Source organism: Microtus pennsylvanicus, chromosome 1 (genome assembly GCF_037038515.1).
Source record: "Microtus pennsylvanicus isolate mMicPen1 chromosome 1, mMicPen1.hap1, whole genome shotgun sequence".
NCBI lineage: Eukaryota > Metazoa > Chordata > Mammalia > Rodentia > Cricetidae > Microtus > Microtus pennsylvanicus.
In genome coordinates this window covers 59,763,583-59,779,046 of record NC_134579.1, presented here as the reverse complement: position 1 = coordinate 59,779,046, position 15,464 = coordinate 59,763,583, and positions in this window count along the sequence as shown.

The following is a 15,464-nucleotide window of genomic DNA, read 5'->3' as shown; positions in this document are numbered from 1 at the left end:
AGTCCCAGGCAGAGACGGCTGCCCGTCCCTGAGCGGTGGTTGGTCCCAGGCTGGGAGACACATGGTGGGCAGGCAAGAGACAGAGACATGGATAGGCATGACATGCAGAGTGAGGTTGAATATTTACTCAGGGGGTTATGGAGGGGGAAGGGTGAAGGGGAGAAGAGGAGAAAGAGAGAGGAGAGAGAAGAGAGAGAAGTGGGGGAAGGGGAGAAATGGGGAGAGAGGCAGAAGCTGCCTCTCGGAGAGGAAGACAGAAAAGAGAGAGAGAGACTAAGGCTGCAAGCAAGAAGGAAGACCTGCCTGCCTTGGTGGATGGGGGAGGGAGTGGGCATGGCTTGTCTCTTAAAGAGACAGAACAACCATTACACTGACTAGTTTTATTGTTGCTGTTGTTGTTTTGTTTTTAGGGACTGTTTGTTTTTCAAGACAGGGTTTCTCTGTGTGGCCCCTCACAATACAGGAACTCACTCTGTCGACCAGGCTGGCCTTGAACTCACAGAGATCCACCTGTCTCTGCCTCCCAAGAGCTGGGATTAAAGGCGTGCACCACCACCACCCAGCTACTTCTGACTCTTTTTTTTTTTTTTTTTGGGTTTTCGAGACAGGTTTTCTCTGTAGCTTTGGAACCTGTCCTGGAACTAGCTCTTGTAGACCAGGCTGGTCTTGAACTCACAGAGATCCACCTGCTTCTGCCTCCCGAGTGCTGGGATTAAAGGTGTGCGCCACCACCGCCCAGCAACTTCTGACTCTTGAGAGCAAAAACCTCCTTGCATGATAAGTTTCATTGGGATGCTGGCTGGTCAGGACCAGGGACCCTCCATTAGGCCAGAACAGTTCCCAACGGTGTTTGTTTGAGCCCAGGGCCTTGGCACCCATGCCTCAGACCTTTTTATCTACCTGTGGTTGGAAGGGCAATAACAAGGAACTAATGACTGCCATGCATCCCATGTGCAGGAGTGACTGGCAGACCCCACCCAGCACTGCCCCTACCATGCGTTGGCATGGTAAAAGAACTGTGAACTTCCTAAAGGATGCTGCTGTGCTGGGCTCCTCCCAGCCTTCTCCAGGTCTCCATCCCCACCTCTGAGCACTGCTGGAGGTCTCCCAGGCAACCCCTGGCCTGAACACCAGATGATTTAAAGGAGAAGCATTTTGAGGAGTGAGTGCAGCCTCGAGAATGCTCGGGGGCCATCAGACTCTCAGGAGCAGGGGTAAATACCAACAGTCTGCACCAAGAGGCCTAAGACCAGAAAGGCAGAACTGAGGCTCCAAGGGAGAGAAAAGGGCCAGATGAAAGCCCAGGCTGCCTTCAAGCTCGGTGACTCTGTAGCTGAGGATGCCCTTGAACTCCCAATCCTTGCACTTCTATCCCTAGAGTGCTGGGATGACAGGTGTCTGCTACCATGCCTAGTTTAGGCTGGGGATCGAACCCAGGGACCTGTGCAGGCTAGACAGGCAATCTGCCGACCGAGCTACATCCCCAGCCCTCAGCCATCTCTTTCCATTGTGCTAGGGATCCTGCCATCTACTCAGACCCTTTGTTCCTGGCCTTCTCATGTTGGCAATAAAGTTTGGAGGTGAGAAGGGGCCCAGCTTGAGTTACATGAGACCCTGTCCCCAAAAAACAAAAGTTCTCCTTCATCAGGCACCTCATGAAAGCTTTTCTCATGGTCAAAGGCAGGCCGAGAAGTCTCTTTCACGGCTCATATTTCAAATGCAAAAAGACTCCCCGCGTGCAGCCCTCATGCATGGAGGAGCCCAGGGAGCATCGCGCTACTGTGTAGGCCTTGCTATGCCAAGCACTGTTCATATTCTTCATAGATATTCCGACTTTCTACAAAGTCATTCTGTCAGACGCGCATTCTACAGATGAGGAAGGACACCATGGCACAGAAAGGATCAAGCCCACCCAAAGTCACCTGACACATGAATGGCGGAGCCTGTGCCCTTTGTGAGTTCACTAACTGCATTGCCTTCACATGGCTGCAAACCCTGAAGTGAGCTCCCCGCCCAGCTTGTGACATCTTGGATGGTTTCTGGCTACAGTGACCCATTTGGTCACCAACACCCACCCCTGACAGCACAAGGCCCAAACAACAAGGGCCACTGGCCTCTCTGGGCTTCAAGTGAAGCTCTTAATAACCCAGAAAAGGCAAGAAGTTCAAGGATGAACTTCCTTTGTGACCTCTGAGGAACACAAAACACTGAAGTCCCCTGTCTCTTCCCTGTTTGATCACCTTGTTTAGCCCTGTTCAAAAGGAAGGGATTCCAGTTCAGGATGCAGCTACTCTTGAACTCGTGGCTGGAGTACCAGTCCATGGGTCCCATGGGCCACTGTGATCTGCATATTACAAGATGCTAAACTTTCAGTCATTAATATTTGTAGGCCTCCAGTAGCTATTGATAATTGTCGCCTTAACAGAACCTAGCATCACCTGGGAGGCAGGCTTCTGGACCTACCTGTGAGGGTTATCTTGATGATGTTAACATGGGGAAACCCGTCTTAATTATAGGTGGGACCAGTTGGGCAGTGGTGGCACATGCCTATAATTCCAGCACTCGGGAGGCAGAGGTGGGCAGATCTCTAAGTTTGAGGTTAGCCTGGTCTACCGAGCGAGTTTCAGGACAGTCAAGGCTACACAGAGAAGCCCTGTCTAAAAAAAAAAAAAAAAAAAAAAAAAATTAGCGGTGGGCCCATTCCCACATTAGGGAAATCTGGACCGTGGGAAGTGGAAACAGCAGGCTGAGGACTTGCATGCTAGCATGCACACAGTGTCCTCTGCGCCCTGATGCAGGCTAAGGACTTGCATGCTAGCATGCACACAGTGTCCTCTGCGCCCTGATGCAGGCTAAGGACTTGCATGCTAGCATGCACACAGTTCCTCTGCGCCCTGATGCAGGCTGAGGACTTGCATGCTAGCATGCACACAGTTCCTCTGCGCCCTGATGCAGGCTGAGGACTTGCATGCTAGCATGCACACAGTTCCTCTGCGCCCTGATGCAGGCTGAGGACTTGCATGCTAGCATGCACACAGTTCCTCTGCGCCCTGATGCAGGCTGAGGACTTGCATGCTAGCATGCACACAGTGTCCTCTGCGCCCTGATGCAGGCTGAGGACTTGCATGCTAGCATGCACACAGTTCCTCTGCGCCCTGATGCAGGCTAAGGACTTGCATGCTAGCATGCACACAGTTCCTCTGCACCCTGATGCAGCCGCTGCTCCACTTCCTCTAGCCTTGCTGTCCCCAATGTAACCTGAACTGATCTTGTTTGTGATCCACCAGCCAGAGTCCAAATCATGCCACAGAGACCTTCTATTAGTTATGAATGCTCAACCTAGCGCGTTTCTGGCTAGCTCTTTTAACTTAACCTGTTTCTCTTCATCTACCTTTGCCTTGGGGCAAAAGGAGGCAAACAACGTTGTCATTCTGTACATCCTATTTTTCTGCTTCTTCCACGTTGGCTGCCTGCTCCCGGGGCTTGGTCTCTCCTTCTTTTTCTCTCCCCTTCTTCTCTTCTTCCTCTCTTGAACCTAGATTTCTCCTCCTATTTATTCTCTCTGCCTGCCAGCCCTACCTATTTCTCTCCTGCCTAGCTATTAGCTGGTCAGCTTTTTTTTTTTGAGACCGATCAGGTGCCTTACACATCTTTTCGCAATTAAACCAATGCAGCAGAAACCGATGTAACACACCTTCACACAGTTAAATATTCCACAACACTTATCTGTGTTATGCTTTTTAAAATATTTGTTTTGTTTTTATTCGTGTGTGTGTGCTTGTGTGTGTAACACATGTATGCAGGTGTTTGAAGAGATCAGAAGAGGGTGCCAGATTCACTGGAACCGGAGTTACAGCCAGCCGTGAGCCATCCAGTGTAGCCAGAGACTGTGCGTTTGTTTCCCCGTCACTCACACCCAAATAATGATATAGAAACTGTATTGATTACAATACTGGTTGGCCAATGACTCAGGCATACTTCTAGCTAGCTCTTACATCTTGAATTAACCCATTCTATTATTCTGTGTATTGCCATGAGGTTGTGGCTTACCGGGTTAGGTTCCAGCAACCCTCTCCTTCAGCAGCTATGTGGCGTCTCCTTGACTCTGCCTACTCTCTTTCTATATCTCTGTTCAGATTTCCTGCCTGACTTTTGCTCTGCTAAGCTATTGACCTAAACAGCTTTATTCATTAACTAATGGTAATAAAACATATTCACAGCATACAGAAGGGAATCCCACATCAATCTAGTGCAGATGCCAGCTACCAAACTCCAGTCTTTGGCAAGAGCAAAAGATGCACTCTTTACTGCTGAGCCATCTCTCCCTGGTCTCCAAATGGTTTTTGTGCCCTACAAAGGTTGTTGTAGAATATTATTTCAAGGTGTGTTACATCTGTTTATGCTCTGGAACATTTGTTTAATGGTGTAAAGGTGTGTTGCTTTTGTTTATACTGCATTTGTTTAACTCTGTGAAGCTGTGATTCTTTGCCTGTCTAAAACGCCTGATGGTCTAATGGTACAGGAAAATTGTCTGTATTCTGTCAATCATGTTTTAAATAAATGCTGATTGGCCAGGTAGGAAGTATTGGCAGGTCAACCAGACAGGAAGTAGAGGTGGGGTGACAAGAACAGGAGTATTCTGGGAAGAAGTAAGCTTTTTCCCCAGTTCTGCCCAGACCACCAAAGAAGCAGGATGTGACCTACCCTGCTGAAAAAGGTACTGAGCCATGTGGCTAACATAGATAAGAATAATGGGTTAATATAAGCCTGAGCTAATGGGCCAATTAGTTTATTATTATTAATGCAGACTCTCTGTGTGATTTTCTTTGGGGCTTACCAGCTGTGGGAACTGGGCAGGACAGAAACCCCCAACAAGCAGGCCCTTGTGTTACAGTCTAATAAAGAGCTGAATGGCTAATAACAAGGCAGGGGAAAGGGATAGGTGGGGCTGGCAGGCAAAGAGAACTCTGGAAGAAGGGGAAAGAACAAGAGAACAAGGAGAGGAGGATGTCAGGGGTCAGCCACCCAGTCTGCCATGGAGTGAGAGTGAACATAAGAATGTACAGAAGTAAGAGAAACATAAAAGCCCAGAGGCAAAAGATAGGTGGAATAATTTAAGACAAGAGAAACTGGCTGGAAACAAAGGCCAGGCATTTATAAGTAAGAATATGCCTCTGTGTGTGTGTGTGTGTGTGTGTGTGTGTGAGAGAGAGAGAGAGAGAGAGAGAGAGAGAGAGAGAGAGAGAGAGAGAGAAGGGGGGAGAGATTTGGGTGCTGGGTGTCAGGCCCCCAAAGAACAAAAGAGTAAAGAGTCAAAACAAACAACATTTTGGCATTCTAATGTGGGACTAGAAAACCCAACAAAAGGTATTTTGGTTATGAGCCATGACATGTTTGTGACATCATGAAGAGGATTTTCTTGTCCTCCTAAGAGGATGGATGTTTCTGTTAGCCCTTGACAGTTTAGCTGGCCATCCCCTCCACGTCGCATGGAGGAGGGGCACAAAAAAGAAATAATTGATAAATTGAAGGAGGCAAAAGAGACCCAATAGAGCCGGGCGGTGGTGGCGCACGCCTTTAATCCCAGCACTTGGGAGGCAGAGGCAGGCGGATCTCTGTGAGTTCGAGACCAGCCTGGTCTACAGAGCTAGTTCCAGGACAGGCTCCAAAACCACAGAGAAACCCTGTCTCGAAAAACCAAAAAAAAAAAAAAAAAAAAAAAAAAAAAAAAAAGAGACCCAATAGAATAGCTGGACTCCCCTTGAGGGATAAGGACAGATCCTGGGCTGCTCAGGGGCGCCGGACAACTGAGACACAAGAGGTAAGTGTCAGTGGTTGTGTGGGATTGAATACTGCCCAGGTCAGCACTGAGTCAGTCCCCAGCATCCTGGAGAGCTGCCAGGACCATGAGGAACCTGCTTGGAGTCTCCCAGCCTGGCTGAGTAAAAGGCGTTGCCTTGTTTTTTGTAAACTGTTTGCTGTTCATGGTCAGTTAGCACACATTATAATAGCAGCTATGTCTATAATTACTTGACAGATTAATTTAGTTATTATCTTCATTTAATGATACTGCTCCACTCTCCACTGCCTCTGAAGTGAAAACACCACAGTGGAGAAGACAGGTGGGATCCTGGCCCAACCCCCACTAGAGAACCGTGTCCCCAACCAGAGTGGCTCTTGCCTCTGCCGCTGGTAGGAGATGAGCTGTCACCAGCACCTGCTGGGCTGGGCTCAGTGTCTCACCATCTCCAAGATCACACAGAGACCCTGCTAAGTCCCATTTAGCAGGCATTCTCTGTACACACTTCTAGAAGTGTCCCAAAGGCTCACTTCCCTCTCAGGGGCTGGGGCAGAAGTCACCTGGCACTACATCTGGGCTTGACAAGAGGATCTCAGTCTCCCACCCACGTGTCTGAATTCGTCCAATAGGATGGTATATCCTGCACCCCCACCAGCCTCCCTCCCATGCCCATAGTGTGCACAGTAACCCACATGCTCTTCAGACTCACCTTCCTCCTCTCTTGTTCTGTCTCTGTTGTCCTTGGTTTCTATGGTGACAAACACCACAGAGATGTCCATGGACTCTGTAGGTTCTAGTGGGCAGGGAACTGAGAGCAAAACCAGGCAGGCTCTGTGGCCATTCTGTAGGATGGACATAGCCGGAAGGCAGAGAAGAGCCTGTGGGGCTCTTGGGCCTTGTGCTAGTTGGGCTTGGTTAACTTGACATCAACTAGAGTCATCTTGGAGGAGGGACCCTCAGATGAAAATTACCTTCATCAGATTGGCCTGCAGGCAAGCCTGGGGGGCATTTTCTTCATTAATGACTGGAATGGGAGGGCCCACCTCTCTGTGGGTGGTGTCACCACTGGGCATGTGGTCTTAGGGTAGATAAGGAAGCCTAAGAGTGGCGTTCCTCCATGGCCTCTGAATCAGTTTCTGCCATGCTTTCTCCAATGGACTGTAAGCTGTAAAATGAAATAAACCCTTCCCTCCCCAAGTGGCAACTTGTGGTCCTGGTGTTTATCACAGTAATAGAAACCAATGACGACAAGGCTCAAGTTTCCAGCACACCCTCATCCCCAGTGGATCCTTACCCAGTACCATACTCTGTGGGCATTTGGGGCATCTTCTCCACTTACCAGCCTGGGCTCCGAATAGGTAAGGTGCTAGCCTCCCTCCATGGGAAGGCTACCCCACAGTGGTTAGATTCTACGAGGAGGAAGCCCTTTGGAGACCAGGCATCATTGGCCCTTTGACCCAACCAGCTCTCCACATACCAGAATTATCTCCAGGCTGCACCTCTTGGGTCCTTCAGTGATAGCATATCACCCACAGTTCACCAAGCAAGGGCTCTGACCACTCTCTGCTCACCCTCATTGTAACCATTGCCTCTGGCAGCCATGCTGGGGCAGGAGCAGCCATGGTCAGGTGGAGACAGCCGACACTGTGCCTGGGGCTTTGGGAAGACTTGCAGCTAGCTAGTAAAGACAGTTCCTGTTTGAAGCCTGTGCTGCCCTGTTCAAGGCTGTGGTAACCTGTCTTCTCAGCCATGAGACGGACATCCTGAGCTTCACTTTGAAGCCAGCCACTGGGTGCTGAACACCAACCCACCGCGAGAGACACAGGTGACATTCGCAGAGCCTGCAGTGTAAGCCATTAGGGCTTTGTGCACTTCGTGTTCTCCTGGGGCTCTGGCGGGACAGGACCAAGGATAAACCATTCCTTGTCCAAGTCACACTGTTCGCGATGGTCAGCCTCACTAACCCGCAGTGGAAGCTCCGGATCAGGCCCTGGGGCTGGGCCTCAGGGGAGTCCTCTGTTTCCCACACCCTGAGCTTAACCTCCATATGGCCTCTCTGGGTTCGATGCACCAGACACAGAACATTCAGTAAACGGCGAGGGTTGGAGTGCTGGGAGGAGTGAGTGCCAGAGGAAGGAAGAAACTGAGGAACAGCCTGCCTTGGAGTCTGCCAGGCCTTTCCCCGTTTAGGAATTGCTCAGCTCTTGGCGGAATTTCACAGGCTGGTGGAATCCTCCAACTGTGGAACCAGCCCATCGCCTCAACCCCGCGCTGTCAGTGTCTCCCTAATTCAAACCCTTCCACACTCTTCAAGGTTCCCCCACAGAGCAGAACTCCACAGCTCCCTCCCATCTGAGTGGTCGCAGTGATTTTCTTATGCAGTTCGGTGAACCTGGTTTCTATATTTCACATGCGAGTTTAACCCTCACCCTCCTCCAAGCGCTAGCAAAGGTGATCTAGCATTATCGGTACTAGTCAGGACCTTAGAGGTCACCCAGGAAAGGGGCATTCAAAGCCAGGTGTGGTGGCATGCACCTGTAAACCTAGCGTTTCCAAGGCTGAGGTTGTATGGAGTTGAAGGTCAATTTGAACTAAGTGGTAAAAACCAGACCAGCTGAGGCTACATAGTAACTTGTCTTTAAAAAAACAATGTGGTGGGTGAGGGGAACACTGGACATGAAGTCAGGTGTTACTATTTTATAAGTAGCAAAATCCCTTTTTCAAAAAGTAAGACTCTGAGCTCTAAAACTGAGGGGTCACGGAATATTATTAACTGGGCAAAGATGTGTTACAATTGCGTATGCTGTATTTGTTTAATTTATTTAAAGATGGGTCGCATTTGTTTTACTTGGTTTCTTGCATAAGGCACCTGATTGGTCTAATAAAGAGCTGAACAGCCAATAGCTAGGCAGAGAAAGGATAGGTGGGGCTGGTGGACATAAAAAATAAATAGGAGGAGAAATCTAGGCTCAAAAGGAAAAAAAAGAGAGAAGGAAGAATGGGAGAAGGAGGAGAGAACAAGGAACGTGCCTGGGTCAAGAAGCCAGACAGCCAGACACTGAGAATCAGTGAAAGTAAGAGACACAGAAGTAAGGTAAAAAGCCCCGAAGCCAAAGGTACATAAAGAGATACAGAGCCGGGCGGTGGTGGTGCACGCCTTTAACCCCAGCACTCGGGAGGCAGAGGCAGGCGGATCTCTGGGAGTTCGACACCAGCCTGGTCTACAAGAGCTAGTTCCAAGACAGGCTCCAAAACCACAGAGAAACACTATCTCAAAAAACAAATAAAAAAAAGAGAGAGAGAAAGAAACAGGCTGATTTCAGTTAAAAGAGCTAGCCAGAAACGAGCCTAAGCATTTTGAATGCGCAAGCATTCAAAACTAATAATGTCTCTGTGTCATGATTTGGGAACTGGTTGGTGGCCCCCCCCAAAAAAAATCTGATACACTGACAAAAGGGAAGCATTTCTGACTGACATAAGAAGTGGGTGTTCCCACCCCCCAGGGTACCCCCAAGAAGCCAAATTGAAAATCCTGATCAGGTCAAACGGAACACTTTGTGGATAAAAAGTCGGCAGTCAAGGACAAGGTTCCCAGAAAAGGACCTCAGCCCGCATCTTTCCCGATATGAAGTTCATTGACAGTGCGGCTGGAAATCAAGGAAAATCATGACATTTATCTTCTGGGAAGACTCTACTGATTGGTTGATTTAAAGATGGAGGGTTCACTGTGTTCCCAGGCTAGTCTCGAACTCACGAACACAATCCTCGTGCTTCAACCTCTGGAACAGCTGAGACCTCAAATGGCACCACCATGTCTGATTCAAAGATGTATTTTCATGAGTGTATGCCGGTCTCACTGGTGGCTGGGTGGGTTCTTACTTTTTTCTTTATGATATTTGGTACTTCAACTGCCAAAAAACTCAAGGAGAAGTTGGCCAAGGGATTTGTACAAACATGTTCCGCAAATCTCCAAATCTTTGAACTAAGATGGTCATCACATTTTCCCCAAACATTCCCACACAGGGCCGTGGAGCCAGGCCCATCTTTTTCGTGTTATTTACTCATTTATTTCTTTTGGAGTGCAGTTGGAGCACAAACAGTGCGATTGCAAGAGAGATCCAACTGGAATGAGAAGCGGCAGTGCCCTTTGTGCTGGGACTCATTAAGCCCTCCTGCCCCAGGGATCCGGGAGGCCATGGAACAAATTCCCTCCTTGGGGTTGTTAACATAACCCTCTCTTTGGAGGCCTGAAGGTCCTGCTCGTGCCAGTGCAGGGGGCCTGGATGGGCTCTGCAAGGGCACATTCTCAGGCACCAGGACCTACCGGGCCTCTTCTCAGATTTCTCAGGGACCATAACTGCTCTGGCTCCCCAGACCCTGCAGCAGGGGGTTGACGATTGACTCCAGGGAACAGTATCAGCAGAATGCTGGGACAGCACCTCCTGGCTGCTCGAAAGCAGTAGTCAGTATGTACATATGTATGCATGTATGTTGGGTGGAGTGTTCCAGGTTTGTATGTGTATGCGGAGTAGCGTGTTCCAGGATATGTATATATGTGTATGTTGAGTAGTGTTCTAGGTATGTATGTGTGTGTGTGTGTGTATATATATATATATATATATATACACATATATATGTCTATGTATGTATGTTTTTATGTGAATATGTTTGTAGTGTTCCAGGTATGTGTGTGTGCTAAGTGAAGTATCCCAGGTTTGTTTGTATGTATGTATGTATGTATGTATATGTGTGTTGAGTGTTATATGTATGTACATGTATGTGTTGAGTGTTACAGGTATGTATGTATGTGATGAGTAGAGTGTTACAGGTATGTATGTATGTGTGTATGTATGTATGTATATTTATATGTGTGTTGAATAGTGTTCCAGGTATGGATGGATGGATGTTGAATGTACCAGGCACTATGCAGTGTAGTAGGAGCCGTGGGCAGCTTCCCGCCTCCCAGCTCCCGGCCACCAGCTAGCTTTACCCTAAATAATTACATGGAAACTGTATTCTTTTAAACATTGCCTGGCCCATTAGTTTCAGCCTCTTATTGGCTAATTCTCACATTTTGCTTTAACCCATTTCTAATAATCTGTGTAGCACCACGAGGTGGTGGCTTACTGGGAAAGATCTTAACCTGCATCCATCTTGGAGAGGAGAGCTATAGCGTCTGCCTCACTGCCTTCTGCCTCCCAACATTCTGTTCTATTTACTCTGCCTACCTAATTTTCTGTCCCATCAAAGGGCCAAGGCAGTTTCTTTATTAACCAATGAAAGTAACACATAGACAGATGGCCCTCCTCCATCAATGCAACCATTTATTAAGGTTCTAGCAGAAGCTGGATACCCTGCCAGTTCCTCTAGTCCTGTCCATGGTCGACAGTATTGTGATCACCATTACACAAATATCGCTGATCTTTCACAGGGGCTTGAGCCAATTTTAAATCACTTAATGTGTGTATGCATTTCATCTAGTACTAATAATAGTTAACTCATGGCTGGAGAGACGGCTCTGAGGTTAAGAGCACTGGCTGCTCTTGCAGAGGACCTGGGTCTGGTTCCCAGCTCCCATATGGCAGCTCTCAAATGTCTGTAACTAGTTCCAGAGGATTTGGTACCCTCTTCTGGCCTCTATGGGCATCAGGAATGCACATGGTACACACACACACACACACACACAGGCACACACTCTTACACACAAAATAAAGATAACATAAATCTTTAAAAACAAAAACAATAATGAACTCACCCCCCCCTCCTTTTTTTTTAATCTAGGGTTTTACTGTGTAACAGCTTAGGCTGGTCTTGAACTCAGCCTCCCAAAAGATTCAAACACCTTAGATTACAGGCATTGCCATTGTGCCCAGCTAATAGTTAATTCTTACTGAATGTTTATTATCTTCTAAGATCTTCATGTAAGTAAATGTATTTCATCATCACAACAACCTTAGGAGTTTGTTCAGCTTCAGCCAATTTTGCATTCGAGGAAACTGATGCAGAGTTGGTTACTTTGCTCTTAGTTTTATCTTCGCTTGGGGTGGGATGTCTTTCGTCTACATTTTAGGGGAAGCAGCATGGTTTAGTAACTAAACAGTGGGCTTTGAAGGGCTGGAAGTATAGCTCCATAGTGGCTCAGCGTCCCACAGTCTTGAGTTTGAGTCTAGCACCAAAGAACAAAAGCAGATATGAAGTTTGAAGTCAGGCCTTGCTGAGCTCCGATGCCAGCCTTATCACGGACAGCCTCTATGGGGTGGGCAAGTGTGTTAGCTGTCTCTCGCGACCTAGCGCGTTAGCTCAGCACCGTGTATTTTTTTTAAATATTTGTTTATTTATTATTTATACAATACTCTGTCTGTGTGTATGTTTGCAGGCCAGAAGAGGGCACCAGACCTCATTACAGATGGTTGTGAGCCACCATGTGGTTGCCGGGAATTGAACTCAGGACCTATGGAAGAGCAGGCAATGCTCTTAACCACTGAGCCATCTCTCCAGCCCCATCAGCACCATGTATTATCTCAGGATATCTGACAGCAGTTTAGCTTGTGGGAAGGAGTCTCACAAGGTCACGGTCATCTCAGAGCTCAGCTGAGAAACTGATTCCAACCTCTGTCACATGGACGTCATCTCTCCCCAAGCTGGCCTCATGAGGCGGCATCTGGCTTCCCTAACAGAATAGCCCAAGACACCCACAAGCAGACCACTGTCTCTTTGTAACCCACTCTCCAAGCTGATATTCCAGAGTCTGCCTCATTCTACCCATTTCGAGCCAATAAAAAAACAAATCCAGCCTGCACAGAAATAGTTAGGGGTTCTATAGGTATGTGAAGACAGGGGCTGGAGAGATGGCTCAGTGGTTAAGAGTGCTGCTGCTCTTCTAGAGGATCCAGGTTCAATTCCCAGCACCCACATGGCAGCTCATAGCTGCCTGTAACTCCATTTGCAAGGGGATTGGACACCTTCACACAGATATGAATGCATCCAAACCGTCCTCCATTGCACATGGAATTAAAAAAGTATCAAAAAAACACGAAGACAAGCCAGATGTGGCCGTTAGGAGGCAGACTCGAGAAAACCGATGCACTCTTGAAGCCAGTCATGTCTACATAGCGAGTTCCAGGCCATTTGGGCTTATGTAGCAAGACCCCAGGTCAACAAGAGCATGAAGACAAGGAGGTGGGAAGATTAAGCCCTCAGAGGTTACCCCCAAGTAACTTCAGCTTTCTCAGCTTCCTTTCCCCTGTATGTAAGGTGGGATCTTGATGCCCCAGCTCAGAGTTGACCTAAGGCCTCAGCGAGACGATGCCATGAAGTTGGAACAGGGTCTGCAAACACCAAACACTCAGTGAAGGTCAGTCGTCGTACCATGCAGGCTAGAAGCGATGTGGGCATGGCTGCTGCCTTTCTTAATACCATCTGTCTCTTCACTGCCTGCCTAGCTCAATGCCTGGCATTTCCTTTCCCTCCACTCTCGCCAAGTACCGGCAGTGTCAGGCTGCAAATGGGGAAGAATGAGACTGTGCCCGCTTTCACAGGGCACGCCTGATACATAGTCATGGCATGCCCTGGAGGCATCAGGGATGTGCATCGGGCACATCCAGAACATAGGGACTGGAGCACCCAGAGGCACTGGCTCCTGCTGCCACCAGCCTGCTCTGCTAACATGGTCTAGCGACACTAGACTGTTCTCCCGCTCTGCTCCTGTGGGTCGGGGATCGCCAGATTCCCGCCCCCCCCCCACCTTCCACCCCCCTCCCATCCAAACATTTCTCTGCTGCCCCAGAGATGCTGGCCCAAGGGCAAGCACAAGTTCCAGAATTTTCAGTCACCTCCCCATAGCCAACAATAACTGTGATTCTCTGAGGCTTGTCTTCAAGAACAACGTGTTTCCCTCAGGGGCGCTTGGTGGCACTGCCCACTGCTTAGTATTCCTCTTGGAGAGAGGAGCAGAGGACCACTGACAGGCTGTGGGCCAGGAAAGAATGGAGCACCGTCCCAAGAGGACCTGCTTACCTCCAGATCTGGGCTGGCTTGCCTCGTTCTCATTGCTCACAGAGTCTTATCTGCCCTTGGGGTGAATGCCCCTGCCAGCTCTCCGGCTGCTAGCTGCAAACAACCTCTAAAAACGTAAACGTGTACAGGGCTGGAAGATGGGCTCAGAGGCTGAGAGCGCTGATTGCTCTTGTAGAGCACCCGGGGTTGGTACCCACCATCCACATAGCAGTTGACAACAGGGTGTAACTTCAGGTCCAGGGGATCCGATGCCCTCTTCTGACCTCCATCAGCCCCAGACACCCACATGACACATAAGCATAGATGCAGGCAAAACACTCATATACATAAAATAAAAATAAATCTTTCAAAAAGAAACGTTTTCCTCACTTGCAAGTTAATTAGCTGGAGTCGTTTGTTATAGTGGTGGCAAGCTGACAGACACAGGAGGCGTTCCAGGAAACCCAGCCTAAGTGGGCACCCCAGCTCTCCCAATCATTGTGGGAAGTTCCGAGTACCTGTTTTCTCTTCTGTTCTGCTGAAATAACTCAAGTGACGGCTGTGCCTGCAGTTTAACCTCGGCTGATACTGTTGTGGTGTGCTGACTCCACCATTTCATGACAGAAAATATCTCCTAACAAAATGTAGGAAAAAAAAAACTAACATAATTCTAAAATAAAAGGACACTTTGCGGATTTTATTAAAGTCAGTCCTGTGGAAGTTCATTTTCCTTCTCTTGTTTTATTGTGTTGGAAACTTCAAAACAAAGGAAAAGACACGTTTCTAAGGGGGGGGGGGAATAAAAACCCAGAAAGAAAGAAGAGCCCTGAACTGGGGCGAGAGGACACCCAGACGGATGGGCTTCCACTGACTACATGTTTAACCTTAGAACCAGGAGGGCTGTCAGCCCGACACCCACCATATGCAGAGCCCAGTTCAGATGCCACAGATAACAGGATTGTGGGTTTTTACCCTGACCCAGGCTGGGAAGCAACAGAAGTTCTTGATGAGTCTGGGAGCCTGTCTCAGAAAAGTAGACCATGTGATCGGTAGTAAACCTGTGTGTGTGTGTGTGTGTGTGTGTGTGTGTGTGTGTGTGTGTGTGTGTGTGCGTGCGCCTATCTGTGTGGGCATCTATGTATCCATGTGTGTCTCTGTGTATGTGTGTACATGTGTCATCTGTGTGTGGGGGGAGAAAATGCAGGTCCTTTGCCCACAGTTCTGGTTTAGAATTTTAAATGGAAACACAGGACTCAAACGAGAACACAACCGAGAAAACACACAGAGAAAACAACCGAGAGGAGGAAGGGAAGCTGGGAAAGGAGTCCTCTGGGGGGATGCAGCGAAGCCACTGTGGTGTGATGAGGCTTGGGAAGGCTTGCTTGATGTTGGGGACTGAGAAATATCTGTCAGCCGCCCTTGCTCTGCGGACTGCAACTGCCTTAGTGCTGTGATGGTGTCAGAGCTTGGAGCCTGACTGAGGAAGGCGCCGGGTTCAAGGTTGACATGGGAAGGAGGGCTGGGGGTCACTCTTAATGGCTGGTCAGGCCACAGGAGGTCCTGAAGTCGCAGCTAGGAGCTTTAGAGACAGGGAGTGCTTCAGTGGTGGGAGATGCTTTCCACCTCCCCTCTGAAGCTGATGGTGGAGGCTGGAGAGATGGCTCAGCTG